At 43.1% G+C, this 19,681-nt stretch overlaps 1 protein-coding gene across 17 annotated transcripts in view; it reads right to left on the minus strand.

Annotated features, from left to right (window-relative positions):
- Nucleotides 1-19,681, minus strand: part of FHIT (fragile histidine triad diadenosine triphosphatase) — a 1,100,422-nt gene that overhangs the window by 793,693 nt on the left and 287,048 nt on the right. Inside the window, exon 4 of one of the 17 annotated variants that reach the window (XM_084634712.1) lies at nt 11,733-11,772. The exons of the other annotated variants lie outside the window; for them this stretch is intronic. The gene's annotated coding sequence lies outside the window, so the exon portion shown is untranslated. The remainder of the gene's footprint in view (nt 1-11,732; nt 11,773-19,681) is intronic. 17 annotated transcript variants of the gene reach the window in all.

Consider the following 19,681-nt stretch of genomic DNA (forward strand, 5'->3'; position numbering starts at 1 on the left):
CCTAGGGACAGCCCTGCTTCCACTTTTCAAATGATTAGCAGCCCAAGTTCATAAGGAAGGCATGCAAAGGAATTTTTTAAAAAATTGCACCTCTTTTGCTTCTTTACCATGTATTAAAAAGTCTGAAAGATTTGGGTGGTTGGTTTAATTTCTTTTTACTGGAGATAGCACACTGGTTTTGCTGGAAGATTCCGGGAGGGGATCCTTATACCTTAAATGAAGCCATGTAGTGTTGAACAAAAAGATAACTTCCTTCAATGACTAATTTTCTGGAAAAAGGATAAGTCTTAATAAAGTCAAAAGTCGTCAACAGTTCCCTCTCAGTTTCTAATATTAGTCTCTTGACTCCACTAAGGTTATTATTTCAATAGTTCTCCAATCACTAAGGTCTTCCAGGCTAGACAAGACAAGCAAAATTAAAAGAAAACTTGCAGACCTTCCTTATCCCTCATAAAGAAACAGAAAGGATCACTAATCCAATGTTTGTTTTCTTTGGCAGGTCACCTTTAAGAGATAAGCAGCAAGCTGTGTCATTTTTAATGGAATAGAGGATCCTTCAATTAAAAAATAGTGGTCCTCCCCAAAAATTGATAAAAAATTAACAAAACCAACGTTTCTACAGCATATGGCAGAAAAAGGGGGTAACTGACAATTACTGTATATACTGACATTCATTAAAGTGAATACAATATAGCCTATTACTTCACTCGTGCATGCCCAGTAACTGCTAACTCGCCCATTCCTCTGCTCAAAACAGATTTTTAAAAAACCCTTTTTAGAAGACTTCATAATTTATGAATACTTTTAACTATGTAAAGAATCCTCTTCATTTACACGTATTCAGCCTGCTGCTTTAATCTTTTTTAAAACTGGATGAGAATCACATGGTTAAAATACAACTGGAAGACTATAAAACAAACAATTGTGCAAGGCCTTTACAAAAGTGGTCCCTTTGCTTAAGGGAAGGGAATGGATAGAAATGAGTTTTCCCTGGGGAACCATGGGAAGCATATTAACATGGTAGTTCCAGTCACCTTTTGTTATTATGGACCCCCTATGTACCATGCCCACTCCAAGCCTTCATTACAATTTGACTCAAGAAAAGTCTTTGGATCTTGACAAACCCAGTTTTACAGTAAATGAGCTATGCTATCTCAGACAGCTACTCAAAAACCAATAGGAAAAAAATTAGCATGCTCCATTTAAAAAAGATGTTATGTATAATTTATTCATGACATACACGAGGCTACAATATTGGGCACAGATGTCCTGACAACGCCCTAGCCACCAACAACTACGTGCAGTGATTGATATAGCCTTCCTGTATTATGTACCATTAACATGCTCCAGTGTGATACACCAAGAGCTATCCACAACCTTATCTCTGGCAAATAATCAGTTCAGAAAAGCCCTACTGCAGCATAAACTTTGAGGATTGAGGCCAACTGACTAATTCAACAATCAATGGTCTATTTTAAATTTCACACCCTGGGTGCAGAGGACAATGTGTAGGCTCTAGGCAAGAGGTGCAGGAAATTTTATGTTAGCATTTCCTTTTGCCTTTTAAATCAGCAAGCTATTCGTCTCACCCTGCAAAAACAACAGTAAGATATCCAAAAGTCTTGGTTACATTATGTCATCTCTTCAGGTGATACCATGAAGTTACGAGTTTGCTGGCCTGACCACTTCGGGTGCCATTATCTCCAAATGCATTTGAATGGTAGACACTAAGTTTTAGCTGCCTGGGGATATTCTGAATTTGTTTAAATTTCAAGTCTGGAATTCATACTGCCACCTCAGCTGCATAATTCAGCCTGCCAGAGGATAAAATTAGACTGATGGAGGTTTAGGTCATGTGCAGGCCACAGGCAGAATTGCAGGGAAGGAGCAGAGGAAGAGAGAGCATCATTTGGGAGAGGTTATTTTTTCTGTCAGTGTATATAGTACTGTTATGAACATTAATACCCTTACAGAACAACAGGAGAAGCCTAAATTAGAGTGTCTGTGTTTTGTACCAGAAGGCAGCAGATGAGACAGGAAGAAGGTTTATATTTGAGTAGAAGACGAAGCACTCTTCAGAAGCTATGCTGTACAGCTGGGTAGCCCTTTAACCAATGCCAAGCCTGTTTGCTTCATATGATCTGCACTTGTGATCGGATTAAAACATTTTGGCAAGAGGTAGAGAGAAATAAGATGTACCACAGATCATGAAATAACCCAGCTGCGACTGTTGGGGACTGGTCTCTCCAGCCTAATCTCTTATTCAGGGAAGGGATTTATACATGCTTTCCCAGGTACCTAAAGCTGTTCTGCATTACTGGCTGTTTTAAGCCTCAAATTTTTCCCTGGTACAGCTAGGTGCATGAAATTATTGGGCACTATCAGGAGACCCAGGTAGGCACAAAGATATTCAGAGGGCCCTCTGTTGCACAAGATGGCTCTTCCTTTCCAAGATGTTTTCAAACTATTTTGCTGTAACAGGTGCACTGGCCACCTGGATTTTGTTCCCTTTTCTTTGTTGCTATCGGCTCCAAGTGGCAGGATGGCTGATAGCTCTGATGGCCCAGTGAACAGAACTATACATTCATATGAAAAATTGAGTTACGTCAGGAGTTCTAATAACTCTCTTCTGCACAGAACTCTATCTTTACCTGGAGGAAGAACACAGTTCATACAGGCTCCTTAGTAGACCTGAATGAAAATTTTGCAACAGGAAGTCTCTCTGTCTAGAAATGCCAGTTGATCAACACTGACACTTCCTGCGGGACCTTTACTGAATAGAACATTTCCATTTTTCATTCTGAAGCAACTGTTTCAAATTTTATTTTATTCTCTTATATTATCAATTACCAAAAAATTACCAGTTAGAATACCAACAATTACCAACCCAACAATCTGTTACAATACCAATTACTATGTCACCTACTGAAGAAATTACCAATTCTATCCTGACTCTGAAAATGATTTGAGGGTCATGGTGGATAATAAATTGAACATGAGCTCCCAGTGTGATGCTATGGCCAAAACAGCAAATGTGATCCAGGTATGCATAAGAGAAATTTACTCACCTTCTGTAGTATCTGAGGTTCTTCGAGATGCATGTCCCTGTGGGTGTTCCACTTCACAGGGCGGTGCGTCCTGGCACTGTTGCTCAGAAATGTTGCTAGCGGTGTCTGGTTGGGGCGCGTATGCGCAGTAGCTGTCTCATGGCAGTGCTGACACCTCTTCTGGCATGCACACACCCAGACCCCCTCAGTTCCTTCTCACGCCGAAGTAGAGGGGAGGAGAGCGGGTAGTGGAGTATCCACAGGGGGACACATCTCAAAGAACCTCCGTTACTGCACAAGGTGAGTAACCGTCTCTTCTTCATTGAGTGGTGTCCCTGTGGGGGCTCCACTTCAGGTGAATGTAGAGCAGTGCTCTCATGTGGATCATAAAAAATCATAGAATATTAGGTTTCAGAGTAACAATATTAGGGTTGCAAGAGACCTCGGGAGATCATCTAGTCCAACCCCCTGCTCAAAGCAGGATCAACACCAACTAAATCATCCCAGCCAAGGCTTTGTTGGAGTGGGCCTTAAAAACCTCTAAGGATGGAGATTCCACCACCTCCCTAGGTAATGCATTCCAGTGCTTCACCACCCTCCTAGTGAAACAGTGTTTCCTAATATCCAACCTGGACCTCCTCCACTGCAACTTGAAACCATTGCTTCTTGTTCTGTCATCTGCCACCACTGAGAACAGCTGAGCTCCATCCTCTTTGGAACCCCCCTTCAGGTAATTGAAGGCTGCTATCAAATCTCCCCCCCCACTCTTCTCTTCTGCAGACTAAATAAGCCCAGTTCCCTCAGTCTCTCCTCATAAGTCATGAGGTAAGTCATGGATGGAAGGGGCTTCAGAGTTGATTGTGTAGCTGTTGCTAGACACGGCAGCCTAATTTAGCTTCTGCGCTCGAGCTAACCGTGATTGCGTAATGATTGGTGAAATTGTGTTTGGATGCCCATGTAGCTGCTCTGAGTATGTCAAGGATGGGCACGTTGTGCAGAAATGCTGTAGAAGTTGCTACAGTCCTTGTCGAGTGTGTTCTGATGCCTGTTGGAGCTTCAGTGTTGCATAAGGAGAAGCACAAGTGGAAGTAGTTTGATATCCACTTTGATAGTCTTTGTGTTGATATAGCTGCATCTTTTGACCTTTCCGTTGTTGATACAAACAGTCTGGGGGACTTACAAAAGGTCTTTGTCCTGTCTAGGTAAAAGGTCAGAGTGCGGCGGACATCTAGTGTGCGTAATGCCTCCTCTTGTGGGTCATTGTGTGGTTTAGGGTGGAAAGTGGGTAGGTGAATTGGCTGGTTAAGGTGGAATGACGACGATATTTTGGGCATGAACTTTGGGTGAATCCTCAGAGACACTTTTTCCTTGTGGAATTTGAGCAGTAGGTTTAAGTCCCATGCCGGAGTGGGTTCACAAATGTCCAGGTTCATGTTTTGTGGGCTCGTTACAAATCTCTTTGTAATCAGGTGGGCAAATACTGAAGTGCCTTCTACCTGTTGGTGGAAGGCGGTTATTGCCGTGAGGTGGACCTTGATTGAGTTTATAGCCAGTCCTTTAACGATAGTAGGTACTCCAGGATCAATGGGAATAGGCCTGGTTTGCTTTGGAAAATGGAAAATCTCTTCCATTGTTGGAGGTAAGTATGTCATGTGTTTTCTTTCCTACTGTTAATCAGTACTTGTTGTACTTGATCCAAACAGGTTAATTTGTCCCCTCAGAGCCATAAAGAAGCCACGCTTTCAGGTGAAGTTTCCCTAGATCGGGATGGAGGATTTGTCCATTGTCCTATGAGAGGAGATTGTGTCGAGGGATATTGAATGGAGTGCATATCACCATACGATTCAGGTAAGGTAACTAAGTCTGTCTGGGCCATGTTGGCATTGTGAAGATTACCTTGGCCCCGTGGGTTCATATTTTGTGTATGACTCTGGAGATTAGAAGAATTGGAGGGAAAGCATATAGGAGAGGGGCATTCCATTTTATCAGGAACGCGTTTCCCAATGATTGCACTCCCTGTCCTGCTTGTGAGCAGAATCCTGGGCATTTCTTGTTTGCTCATGTGTCAAATAGGTCTATGGATGGATTTCCCCACTTCCAAAAGATGCATTGTGTTATTTCCTTGTTCAGTTCCCATTTGTGTTCTTGTGAGAACTGTCCGCTATGATATTCAGGTGGCCTGGCAAATATGAAGCTGTTAGAATGATGTTGTGCTTTACGCATCAGTTCCATAACTTTAGAGCTTCTGCACAAAATGAGTGGGATCACGCTCCACCCTGGCGACTGATATAGAACATGCATGTGATGTTGTCTGTTAATATCCTTATCATTCTGTTTCCTGTGAGTGGAAGGAAGTGGCAGCATGCATTGCAGACTGTGCGTAGTTCTAGTAGGTTTATGTGAAGGTGCGTCTCTGTTGGTGACCGTTTGCCCTAGGCAGTATACTGTTTCAGGTGGGCCCCCCATCCAATCAGAGAGGTGTCTGTTGTGATTTGAACCAATGGTGTTTCCTGTTGGAAATGTATGCCTGAGCACACGTTTGATAGGTTTGTCCACCAGTGCAGTGATTGAATCAACTCTGCGGTGGGTGTAATTCTCTTGTTTAGGCTGTGCCTTCGTGGTATGTAGACTGTATTTAGCCATATTTGTAGTCACCGCATGTGTAGCCTGGCGTGCTTGACCACGAACATGGTGACCCTCATGTGCCCCAGTAGTTGTAAAAAGGTGTGTGCACGCATCCATGGGCTGTGCGAGACCGCCAATACAAGGGAGGTCATCATTGTAAAGCGGGGCTCTGGAAGGGATGCTCTGGCCATGAGTGAGTCCAGGCAAGCACCTATGAATTCCAGTTGTTGTACCGGAGTGAGGGTGGATTTCTTTTCACTGATTTGTAGCCCCAGGGAGTGGAAGAGGGAGCTGGTTAACTGAACACCTCTTTCTGTTTGTCTTTGTGAAGCCCTGGATTAGGTAGCCGTCTAAGTAAGGGAATAAAAGTATCCCTTGCCTGTGTAGGTGTGCTGCTGCTACTGCCAGTGTTTTGGTGAACACTCTCGGTGCAGTGGATAGACTGAATGGGGAGCGGGGCTTTGGTTGTGGGACAAGGTTTGCTATGGCTTTAAGAAACCTGTTTCTATTTGAGTGGGAAAAGAGTAAGTAACCTTCTACCTGCTTGTGGAAGGTTGTGATTGCTGCTAAATGAACCTTCAGCAAGCTACCAAAAAGTCTAGATTTCTTTAAGATTAACAGGTAGTCTAGGACCACCAGTAGGGTGGCTATATGAGGTGACACCCTTGGGTTGGCACCAAAATCTGGTGCCTCTTCCATTTCTGGAGGTAGGTTCAACAAGTAGTGTTCTTTCTACTATGTAGTAGCACCTCCTATACCTCCTCAGAGCAAGATGCCTCTATGCGCTGGAACTATGAAGGAGCCACACTTTGAGCCGCACAATCTGTAGATGGGGTGGAGGATGTTTCCCTCGTTCTGTGACAGTAGATAAGGAGTGACTGGTAAAGTCATTGGTGGACATAATGCCAGTTGTGACAGGTAAGGACACCACACCTGCCTGGACCATTGGGCGGGGGGTGGGAAATCAGAATGATGTTCACTTTTTCCCTTTTTATCTTCAATGGGACCTTCAGTAATAGAGGGAATGGGGGAAAGGCATAAAGAAGGCCCTTGTCCCAAGGGAGGAGGAGACCATCTCCCATGGAGTGTCGTCCAATACCCGCTCTGGAGCAGTACTGTGAACATTTCTTATTCTGGTAAGTAGCAAACAAGTCTATTATTGGTGTTGTGTAGAATCGCCGACTCTATCTCCCATTTGTGGTCATGCGGGAATTTGCGGCTGAGACTGTTGGCTGTCATGTTGTGTATTCCCAGTAGGTAGGCCACTGATATGAAGGTCTTGTGGAAGATGCACCAGGTCCATAGCTTTAGTGCTTCTATGCACAGAGAACGAGACCTAGTGCCTCCCTGTCAGTTTACGTAGTATATACAGGCCATGTTGTCCATCATGACCTTTGTATGTATGTCCTTGATCAGCGGGAGGAAGTGAGTGCATGCATTTCTGACCACTTGGAGCTTGAAAAGGTTGATATGGAGGCCTGCCTCTGCAAGAGACCATTTGTCCAGTATTGTGTGACCACTGAGATGTGTGCTCCATCCTATGAGGGATGCGTCAGGAAGAGAGATGGAAAGGACAGAGTAAACGCGATTCCCGTACAGATATTTATTGGGTTCTTCCACCAGTTCAGGGGTCAGTGCTGATGACCACGGTGACATAGTCTTCCCTGGGACAGAACTTCAAAGCTTTTCATGCCCCTGCAGTACCAGTAATTCTTTGCCTGTGCCCATTGCATCTAAGGGGAGACCAACTTGCTCCGTCGGCTTGGTAATGCACGCGCCAACTCTAGATGGCATTGGTGCCATTGGTACCAATGATACCAATGGAGCCGGAGATCACTTCTAGCTTGATCGGGGCTTGCTTCGGCTATTCCCAGACCCTTTCATAGTGGTCTTGAATAAGTGACTCATCTCTTTGGGAACACTTGCCTTCGATGTAGCAAGTTGTGATGATTGTTCTCGCTGGGACTCTGGGGGTTGAAGGGCTGACTCCAGGAGCAGGAGTTGAAGCCTTAACAATCTGTACTTCCTAGATCTGGGTTTTAGCTGCTGACACAATCACACTTTTGTGATTGTATTTTCCCCCAGGCAGCCAACACACAGCAAATGTCCATCCGTCACCAAGATAGATTCTTTGCAGCTAATACACTTCCTGAAGCCTAGGGAGCCAGGCATACTCTTGCCTGGGGAGTCCCTCCCCACCAGAGTTGGCAGGAGGCAAACCCTTTTTCTCTTTTCTCCTTTTTTTTGGCATGGCCAACAAAAAACAAACAAGGTACTAAAAGAAAAAGTGAAGCTAAAAGCAAGTGAAGCTAAAATTTACAGAACTATAGGGACTTAACAATCCATGAATCTTAGCTCTGTCTCTAGCCAGGGGCGGTTGAGGAGGGAATGCCCGCACACACTGGCTAGCTTTGGGGGAGGCAGGAAGCCGTGTATGTATGGGCAGGATGGACTGCTATTGAAATTCTCTGATCAGCAGCATGGGGTCATGCACACAACTACAGTGGAGCACCCACAGGGACACTATTCGAAGAAGAATAGCCTGTTATTACTGGGTGAAGGTCATTAGTAAGGTCAAAAGTATGACTGCATCTTCACATAAATAAATCAGCAACCCTTTTTCCAGTTGTGGTTTGGTAATGATTTATTGGGAAAAGTGAGCCTGGGGTAGGCAGGATGCCAATGTGAAGGTGGCTAGTATAGGTCAGTATCCAGAGGACATAATGTTTCTATAAATTAGTGTAGTGAAGATGTTTACGCATAAATGCACAGCCCTTACATATAGATTTAACCTGATATGACCTATTGTAGGTCTGTGCAGTAGTAACAATCGGAAAGAGCTCTATGAAATAAGTATCCATTGATTGTTTAGAGACTTCTGTTCCTCTACCTGTGTCCTGGTCCAGGTGCCTATTATTTTGGGAACAGATATGCTTCTCCATTTCCTTTGCTTTAAGACTTGTAACAGGGTGGCTTGCCCCGGCAGGGCTAGAGGAGCCAGGGCTAGCTAAGTTGGAGCAGGTGATTCCCTGTAAAGAGCAGCTAGACACTGCAGAGAGGGGAGGGAGGGAGGGAAAGAACAAACTAAGGACGTTGTAGTGAGACTGTTGTGAGGAAGACTCCTGCACAGACGGCCCCAAGACCAGGGAGTTGCCCCAACTGGGGAGGGTTAGGAATACTGCGAATGCAGGCAAACCCTCAGGCAACAAGGGAGTTTGGGGCCATGCCCAGCTAAAAGCAGGAAGGACATTTGTGTTTACTTTTTAACTATATTAATAAACCAGACCCCAAAAGGGCTGCTATTGGACTTGTAAAAGCTTCTTTTTTGAATGTATTGATGAACGAAGAGAGAAAACTCTGGTGAGGAGCCAGTTGCAGGGCTGTCCTTCGGCCGTGAGGGTTGCCAGGGAGTAGGCCACTCACTGACAATGATATTATTATAATTAAATACAGTAACTCACTGACTATTACAACTGTCTAATAAAATCATACTGTTTTCATGTGCGACAGTCTTTTGAAAGGGGGCAATATAGTATCCATTTTAGGATGGATTATTGTTACTCAAGAAGACTATATGGAAAATTTATATCTTCTTATATCCCTGAACATCACATCCAACCACTTTGCTCTAGTGATGAGCTGCCAAAAGCTGAAGAACCGGTTTGTTCAGTTGCTCCGGGTCTTTGGTGGCACTGAAGGACCCACCGCTGAAGACCCGGAGCGAGTGAAGGACCCGCCGCTGAAGTGCTGCCGAAGACCCGGAGCGCTGCTGGGTGAGTAAAAATTGCCTACAGTTAACCATGTGCTTAAGTGTTTTCTTGTTACAGCATTCAAAAGCTTTCTAGTTGCCTCACAGCACACTGTCTGCTTCCTTGAATTCTTTAACAACCGGTTCTAAATTGGCTTCAAAATTTAACAACGGGTTCGCGCAAACTGGTGTGAACCGACTCCAGCTCACCACTGCTTTGCTCCTCCAATGCCCTATCACTGAGTAACCAGGAAGTAAACTCTAAAGGTGTCCTCAATGTTGCTCCACGATTTGATCAGAGGTTACACTAAAGTTGGATGCAATTATAAACCCTCCTTTGCAGGGACCTACTCCATGCCTAATATGTAGTATTTGGCATCCACTGATAGACAGAGAGCAAGGGATGGATAATAACTGCCAGTGCTCTCCTGCTTGATAGAAAGGGGGCATCTAATAAGTCATTCAAACAAAAGGGAATCATTCTGCAGGACACCAATTCTCAGAAGGGATTACTCTCTACAATGCTTCACTCTTTGAAGTGATGGTAAGCCTACATTTATTACAAAAGGTAAAGCCTGTAGAAGAGAGAAGGCAAAAAGCTAGAATGGAGTGCCCCGAACAGTTATACCAGCTCACTTGGGCCATGAAATAGCCAAGGACAAATTTCGCTAAAGTTACAGCAATGAATAAAATGTGCCTCTTTGTTCTTCCCTTTCCTGGCAGAAAGACTTAATACCTCAATTATAGAAATACTATTGCAATTATAGAGTAAAAACAGTTTAAAAAAAGCCCTCTCCCTTTAATCAAAAAGCTTTTTTTAAAAAAGGAAACAAGACCTTCTCACCACATTAAAGAGAAACACCATACTATTTAGGGCACATCTACACTACTGCACGTCCGTGCAACTGCACCGATGCAGTTGTGCTGCTGTAGCACACCTGGTGAAGACGTGCTATGCCAATGGGAGAATGCATCAGCATAGTTATTCTAGCTCCACAAAAGGTGGAAGCTATGTCTGCGGGACAGCATCTCCCACCAACATAACACCAATGTGAACAGCGCTTAGGTCGATGTAACCTATATCACTTGAGGGGTGGGGTGTCTTTTTCAAACCCCTAGAGATGTAAGTTACATCAGCTTAAGCGGTAGTGTAAACCAGCCCTTAGACTCCCCTATTCTACCCTTGAAAGTCTTCCTCCACCCTATAAAAACCAGAACATATTTTTTCAGCTAAGCAATTTGACCAGCTAAAAACAGCTTTTGCACCTGGTGTAAGAATATACTCTGTATGGCTCAATTTTCAAGACAACAGTGAAAATAATTCAGATATATTTACAGAACTATCCCACTATGGTCATTTAGTTGACCTTAGTTGGCCTCACTCACATTCACTCCTCAGCTCATGACTTAGAAAAACATTATTTAAAACTAAATCAAACAGACGTGTATACGATTTTTAAATGCTGTTACAGGTTACATGCAGACTTTCAACTCCTTCTATTAAATCTCCATCAATTGTTTGTCAGCTGCATGAATTTCTATTAAGTAGTTGTGGTCTGGCCTCATAGCACAGCGTTATAATTCTTGGGAGTGAAGAACATACAGTACAAATAAGTCAGCTATTGAGTATTAGAGTTACAGCAGAGAGCTTAATGAGGATGATGCATATACACATTTTTAAAAGGAAAAGTAACTGGTTTCAGTCTGATGGGTTTGTTCAAATGAACATATTGATTTTGGTGCCAATTACTGTTAATTAGTTCATCAACATGGGTGGTTACTTGCCTACTTTAAAAAAAAAAACACAGAAAATACTTTGTTCCAGAACTTTGAATCAAAACCCACATTTTCATCAAAAATACCAAGTCTGGATCTGTCAGGTTTCAGATTCTTTTATAAACAAATTGATGTATCCTAATGAAATAATTCTAGACAATACGTTTCTTCAAGGAAGTTACAGGTTAGAGAAGCAGGTCCCATGGTTCTTTCCTTCGTCTGTCCTCTCTGACAAGTTACTAAGCCCTCTGGAGCAGGAACTATCTCCTCTCTACAGAGTCCCTCCTATAAAGATATGTGCATGCAGGATAGGTCCATCATTGACTATTAGCCAAGATGGTCAGGGATGCAACCCCATGCTCTGGCTGTCCCTAAATCTCTGACTGGACACTCAGTAACTGCCCTGTTCTTAGGGTGACCAGATAGCAAGTGTAGAAGATCAGGACGGGGGGATGGGAGGGAAATAGGCACTATACACGACAAAGCCCCAAATATCAGAACTGTCCCTATAAAATTGGGGCATTTGATCACCCTACCTGTTCTGTTCATTCCCACTGAAGCATCGGGCACTGGCCACTGTTGGAAGACAGAATACAGGGCTAGATGAATCATTGGTCTGAGCTGATATGGCTGTCCTTATATTCTTATGCTTAGCTTTACATAGGGTTACCATACATCCGTATTTTCCTGGATATGTCTGGCTTTTTGGTTCTTAAATTGCTGTCCAGGAGGAATTTTTAAATATCTAAAAACGTCCAGGATTTTGCCTTTATTATTTTTCCCCAAAGAAGAGTTGAACATTCAAGAAAGAAAGTGAATGATTATCACTGGAGAGAGTGCCCGCTTTTCCCCCCGAACTCCCCAGTGCTTGGGTTGCGAAACAGCTGTTTTGCGTGGCTGGGAGGGAGGAGGGGGAACACAGCGTGCTCAGAAGAGGAGGAGGGGCCAGGCAGGGATTTGTGGAATGGGGGCGCGAGCAAATACCCTTCCCCCTGTGGAGTGTCCTCTTTTTTGAATGTTCAAATATGGCAACGCTACTTTACAGCTCGGACTACTGACGGTGCATAAACTTAAAAATACACACATAAGCCTTTGCAAGACTGAGGCCTATGTTTGTACAGCATCCTGCACAACTGGACCCTGAGTCTAGATTATGATTTTTGGGCATTACCATAATAAATGCATTAGTACTACTGCTATTTAGCCCAACTCTTTTAGATTGGGAACCTCATTCCAGCAGGCCAATTTTCAGAGGTGCTGAACATTTTAATATCCCAATGATTTCAATGGAGTTACACCAGGGATGACTATGGCCCCTCAATAATGAAGGAGGAGGCATAAGTATCTGAGCCAGGGTGGCTAATGAACCCACAATTCACTAATGGGACATTTTACTGCAAATGCTTTGGAAATCTGTAGTATTGGCTGCCACTGATGTGGCATTTGATGCCGCTGTTATGAAGTCTCCCTAAATACATTCCATAATCTTGTGGGGCTGTCAGCAATTTAATGCTACATTTTGCAGCAGGAATCTGAACAGAAATATTGGCAATGACTATTCATACAGTTTTTCCATACCAAGGCATTTTATGAAAGCTGTACAATAGAATAACAATACAGCATGCCTGTAGTGAGGCAGTCTGGCCTCCCTCCAAGCCAGAGGGGGAGGGACAACCGCGCCACCACTACAATTCCATAATAACTGAAAACAAAAGAATACATAGTCCAGGTTTAAGAATGTGGTGGAGTTGTGGCAACCTCAACCTCTTCAGCCAAGCAACAGCCACGCAACATGATACCTTCTGAAACCGTTGAGACAAGCACAACAGCATCAAGTTACCGCAAATGGCAAATCAGATCGTTTAGGGTGAACATGCCCAACAACTTTATAAAAACTACGAGGTGCCTCTTGAATTTCATCTAGCTTATGGCAGGCACAGTGAAGTGCTACCAATATTTCAAAAAGGAGTTCCCACAAAAATGTCCCCCTTTCCTTGGGCACAGGCCTTAATGTGTTTGCACAGAGAAGGGGTAAGGAATTGTGCCTTTTATTCATTTGGAGCGTGATGTAAATGAGTCTTTCCATTTGCTTCAATAAGGTTTGGCTCAGGCCCTTGGCTTCCTATTTAAACAAAAATGCTTTGTCATATTCATAAGCAAGGAGGGAAACAGCAGCATTTGATAAAGAAACTTGAACATAAGAACGGTCATATTGGGTCAGACCAAAGGTCTGAATACTAGCCCACTATCCTGTCTTCTGACAGTGGCCAATGCCGGGTGCCCCAGAGGGAATGAACAGAACAGGTAATCATCCAGTGATCCATTCCATCGCCCATTCCAAGCTTCTGGCAAACAGAGGCTAGGGACACCATCCCTGCCCATCCTGGCTAATAGCCATTGATGGACCTAGCCTCCATGAACTTATCTAGTTCTTTTTTGAACCCTGTTGGTGTCTTGGCCTTCACAACATCCTCTGGCAAGGAGTTCCACAGGTTGACTGTGCATTGTGTGAAGAAATACTTCCTTTTCTTTGTTTTAAATCTGCTGCCTTTTAATTTCATTTGGTGACCCCTAGTTCTTGTGTTCTGAGAAGGAATAAATAACACTTCCTTCTTTACTTTCTCCACACCAGTCATGATTTTATAGACCTTTATCATATCTCCCCCCCAGTTATCTCTTTTCAAGCTGAAAAGTCCCACTCTTATTAAATGACTCTCTCCTCATACGGAAGCTGTTACATACCCCTAATCATTTTCATTGCCCTTTTCTGAACCTTTTCCAATTCCAATATATCTCTTTTGAGATGATGCGACCACATCTGCATGTAGTATTCAAGATGTGGGTGTACCATGGATTTACATGGAGGCAATATGATATCTTGTGTCTTATTATCTATCCCTTTCTTAACGATTCCCAACATTCTGTTTGTTTTTTTGACTAGCGCTGCACATTGAGTGGATTTCCCATGCTGACTCTTCCCCAACAAATTCTGTTCATCTATGTGTCAGATAATTTTGTTCTTTACTGTAGTTTCAACCAGTTTGCCCAGGAACTTGATTTAAGTTAACTTTGTTTCTGAAAGCTATATAGACTACGTGTGATAGTACAGCACGGTGTTCGATGTGTGTCATTTGAAATGGAAACGAGGAAAAGAATTTATAGTGAGGAATCTGGGGATATAACCTGCATTTCTTCAGCCCCATAACCTGCAATTTTTGGAAGATTCTTGCCATTTTGGTGAGATCTGATCCAACCCTATGTGTAATTCCTTTTGGCTAGTAGAAGGTTAAATTTATCAAAGGGGTATTTTGGTGTTTCATTCCTGGGGGAAGGCAGCTAGCTCTGCTCCACTATGAGGAAAGGGCGGTTTTTAGAATCTTGCCTATAAAAACAATCCCACTTGTATACTTGATTATTTTGTTGATCAGATGTTTTTTTCTATCCACACACACAGAATATTCAGATTAATCTGGTTTACAATGAAGGCTTGGTTAACGGACTGGATTAGATTTGGAATTTATCTTAGGTTACTTTTAATTAGCAACCTCAAATGCTGCCGAGCTAACCCCTATCTTTAGTTGGCAAAATTAAAGGTTAGTTGTGAACAAGTCAAATCGCTATGATTCGATATTAGTTAAGACACATCATGAAGGATTTAACCTTCATCTCGTTTCAGATGATCTCCACAAGCCATTAAGAAGAAAATCATCTGTAAAGTGCCCAAGCAATCCAGTGCCATTCAGGAATAAGAGCTGTTAAATAGCATGAAAAATCCTTTCACTTTCTTCTAAGTTCATTTCATTTAGCTAATCTTTTACAAAGCCAAGCAATATATCAGAACTTGGTCTGTCATATCGATTAGTTATATCTACCCTTCCAAAATATTTTAAGCCACTAAAATATTTGTGGCACATCTGGGTTTGTTTTGTCTTTTGTTTGCTTGGGGGTTTTTTGGAGGGGGAAGGCGATATAATCAAATTAAAAACACAATAAACCTTTCTAAAAAATTGAAAGTTTTTCATGTATGTTAAGATGGCATATTTATGTATGTCTTAAAAGCAGCAACTGCTAAGAGACATCAATGGAGAATGGCTTCTGCTGGGCGGGGGGGTGGAATTTAGCATGGATATTTTATTTAACAGTTATTGCCATGGTTTGATTACATTCAAAAATCTATTAATAATTGAGTGAAAAGATTACAAGCATGCTATCTAAATAAAGTACCAACCCTTTCTCTGTAATTGAGCATCTAAGCATTTTAGGCTTTGTCTACCCTACCACTTTTGTCAGTAAAAAGTGTGTCAGTCAGGAGTGTGGGGGGAAAAAAACAAAAACAAAAAAAAACCCACAACACAACACACTGACCAACGTAAATTTCACTGACAAAAGTGCTGGTGTGGACAGTGCTATGTCAGCGGGAGAGGCTCTCCTGCCCACAGAGCTAATGCTGCTCATTGGGGATGGTTTAATTATGCCAGTAGGAGAGCGCTCTCTCCAAGTGGCTACATGTGAGACCTTACAGCAGCACAGTTGCAGTGGTACAGCTGTGCCGCTGTAAGGTCCATAGTGTAGACAAAGCCTAAGTGTTAACAACAGAGAATCTAAGGGCTCTAATGGCCTGCCACAGCCGCATAATTTGTTTAAACAATGTCTGGTGCACTGAAGTCTGTCCCAGTAGCTGGTGGGAGTTCTAGAATATCCCCTCCTGGATAACTGTGGGGTTGGCCAGATCATGGGAGGAGGAGAACAATATCCCTGGGAAACACAATGGCCTGAATGCAATTTATATTTTATTAGGCTCAAGTCTGCATGGTCACATAGACTACCAGGGAGTGCTGGTGTTAGGAAGATCTCTGGATGAAATCCAGGAGGGATGGGAAAAGCAAAAACCTTGAAATTATTTGGAAGGAGTTACATTAAAAATGTTTGTAAATGGTTCAGTTTATGATGTGCACGAGGCCTGACACCAGGTCTGGGCCTCTTGACTTCGTAGGGCTGAATTAGGATTGCAGTCTAAATACAAATTAGGCCCCATACTTCTCTTCCAAAAAACAGCTATGTGCAGGACATTTGTTTGAGAGTGTGTTCACATTTCACCTAAACATACCACAGCCTTTCGGACTGGATTCCTATGATAAACTAAGTCTTTGCAACTGCTTTGGAATCCTTTGGAAGTCATAGAATCATAGACTATCAGGGTTGGAAGGGACCTCAGGAGGTCATCTAGTCCAACCCCCCACTCAAAGCAGGACCAACCCCAACTAAATCATCCCAGCCAGGGCTTTGTCGAGCCAGGCCTTAAAAACCTCTAAGGAAGGCGATTCCACCACCTCCATAGGTAATGCATTCCAGTGCTTCACCACCCTCCTAGTGAAATAGTGTTTCCTAATATCCAACCTAGACCTCCCCCACTGCAACTTGAGACCATTGCTCCTTGTTCTGTCATCTGCCACCACTGAGAACAGCCTAGCTCCACGTTCTTTGGACCCTCCCCCTCCACTTCAGGTAGTTGAAGGTGGCTATCAAATTCCACCCCCCACTCTTCTCTTCTGCAGACTAAATAAGCCCTGTTCCCTCAGCCTCTCCTCATAAGTCATGTGCCCCAGGCCCCTATCACTATAGCTATTAATTCAGAGATCAAAAGGGAATATTAACATTTAGATTAATCTTGGGTGCAATAATGTCATTGTCTATGTGTCTCTTTAAAGTTATAAAGTGATAAACTACTTAATGGATAAATTATCTTATGTTGATACATATAGTTAATTACCAGTGAGGTTTAGGAAACAGAAGGTTACATCAAAAACCTATTGTTCACCCAGGACTGTATGGTCAAGTGGCTGCTAGAAAACTGTATAAAAGACCCTTGAGCCCTGATCCTGTCATCTCAGATCTGCTTGAGGTTTTATGCAGGGGAAGCCTAAGCCATAAGGACTGAGATCCCAGTTCTGACTGGACCACACTGATTATAAACATTGGAGTATAACCTATGAACTATTTCTGAAAAAACTCTTTGCATCTACAAAGCTCACCATCTCTGCTATGAATCTGAATCTCAAGACTGACTCATGTCTGTACGTATTGTGACAAAGCTCTATCCTTATCTCTGTGGATCCCTCATTTCCTGGCGGATTTCACTAGCCTCAGAGGCTCACTATGACCCTTCACGGAGTCCTTCTCTCTCTAGAGGCAAGGGTCACAGCCTACTGAGCCATTTTCATCATAAGCCAGCGAGGGAGGTGAGCAGAAGCTATCCCGCCTTGCACAGTCTCTGTTGTCTTCCAGTCTCAGTGATTAATCAGGGAAACAAAAGGGGGATCCCAGGCCCGCCCTCTACTCTGGGCTCCAGCCCAGGGACCCTAATAGTATCAGCTATTGGTAGCTGACCTTTTAGAAACAGGACACATACAATTCCCTGGGCTACTTCCCCACAGCAGCCCCCACTTCCTCAAGCTCCACTTCACCCATACCTCAGAGCCTCCTTCCTTGTACCTGATATGGTGTGTACTGCTCAGTCTCTCCAACAGCACAGCTTCCTCCTACAGCTCCTGACATGCACACCCACCTGACTAACTGGGAGCCGTTTAACTAGTTTCAGCCAGCACCTGATTGGCTTCAGGTGTCCCAATCAACCTAGCTGTCTCCACTGCCTTCTGGAAGGATCTTAATTGGCCCCAGGTGTCTTGATTAACCTGGAGCAACTGCCATTTGGTTACCATGGTAACAGAGATTTGTTTAGCCTGGGGCTAACATCCCTGTTTCTCACTACTTTCCTATAGCCATCTGGCCTTGCCCTGTCACTGTATATTGATCTCTTTTTTTAAAATAAATTTTAGTTTAGTTAATAAGAATTGGCTGTAAGCATGTATTTGAGTAAGATCTGGAATATTCATTAACCTGAGAGGAAATGTGTCTGATCCTTTGGGATTGGTAGAACTTTTTTATATGATGAATAAGATTTCCATTAAGCCTCATCATATTTGACTTGGGTGTCTAGGTGGAAGCCTGAGGCTGGGTTATTTTAAGGGAACTGGGTTGCTGACTTCTGAGTAACCAGTGAAATATAATAGAAGCTGTTCTGTGCTGGCTTGATAAATCTAAGTATTAGAATATCCACCTGCTTTGGGGATTGCCTGCCCCATTCTTTGAGGTTCACCATAATTGAGTGACCTCAGCTGGCTCCCCTGGGATTCTGATCACAGAGTACTTCAGCTTTTTCCACATCATCTGTCACTAGGTTATCTCCCACATTCAGTAACGGTCCCACACTTTCCCTGACCTTCTTCTTGTTGCTAACATGCCTGCAGAAACTCTTTCTTACCCTTCGCATCCCTTGCTAGCTGCAAATCCAATTGTGCTTCGGCCTTCCTGATTACACCCCTGCATGCTCGAGCAATATTTTTATACTCCTCCCTGGCTTGAAGTCCTGGCTTCAATTTTGAGAATTATCCAAAGGCTTTTTGGAAAACAAAGCTTCATGAACAACTGAGGGGACTCACTCCCCAAAATGAGCATATAGAAGGCCATGATTCTGCAAGTTGCTCCATGTAGGTGAAACCCTGCAGCCATTTGGAGCACTTTGGCTCACAGCTAAAAAAGGCAGTTGGGGTTCTGCTTCTTTCATGGAACACTAAACAATCCTGCCCTTGGCTCAACTACACCAGTGAACGTAGACATGCCAATACTACATGAATTCTGTAACTGGCAGGAAGAAGGTTAACATGTTGCCTTTGAGTAGAGAAAACCACTGCAGCTACCTGGCTATAAATGCTGGGATTGCCAGGATGTCTGAAAGTATGGATGAGCTCAACAGGAGTGAAATTCTGAATCTCAGAAACTATTAAAGGAGGATGATCTAAGGCAGTGCTTCTCAAGCTATCTGATGTGGGGGACTGGCAAATCTTTTTTCCAATGTGCGCGCAGACCAGCAACTGATGGCTTGCACACCGGCGCTGGTCCGCGGACCACCACTTTGAGTAGCACTGATCTAAGGAATTACTCAACCTGGACTATTTTAAGAATGTGACCATCCTTGTGGATGAAGGGAAATCCTGGATGGAAGAAACCTTTATAGTTATTGCAAGAATATTGACAACATAAAGCTTGTTGTTGTAATTTAGAAACCCTGTCTGCAAATCAGCCATTTAGGATTACACTGTGGAAAGCCCAGTTACATTAGTTATTTTAAATTCCAAACCGTCAATAAGCTCATGTGACATGTCACAGTATAGAAAATTGATCATAGTAGAAATATTAACCAATTGTGTTACAGTTTTGGAAAACCTTCTGCCTAAATTACGCACCCATTAAACTGTTCTGCTTCTATCCGAATTGCTTAGTACACATAACACCTGTTTTATATCTCAGAAGCAGTAAGATACCCTATATTCAGAACATTATAATGTGCATATCTGACTAATGACTGACATATCTATGGAAAAATCATCAACCAGAATCAGTTTGTCAACTATTTTTATCTATGCCC

The sequence above is a fragment of the Lepidochelys olivacea genome, assembly GCF_965140295.1.
Source record: "Lepidochelys olivacea isolate rLepOli2 genome assembly, chromosome: 7".
NCBI classification, from domain to species: domain Eukaryota; kingdom Metazoa; phylum Chordata; order Testudines; family Cheloniidae; genus Lepidochelys; species Lepidochelys olivacea.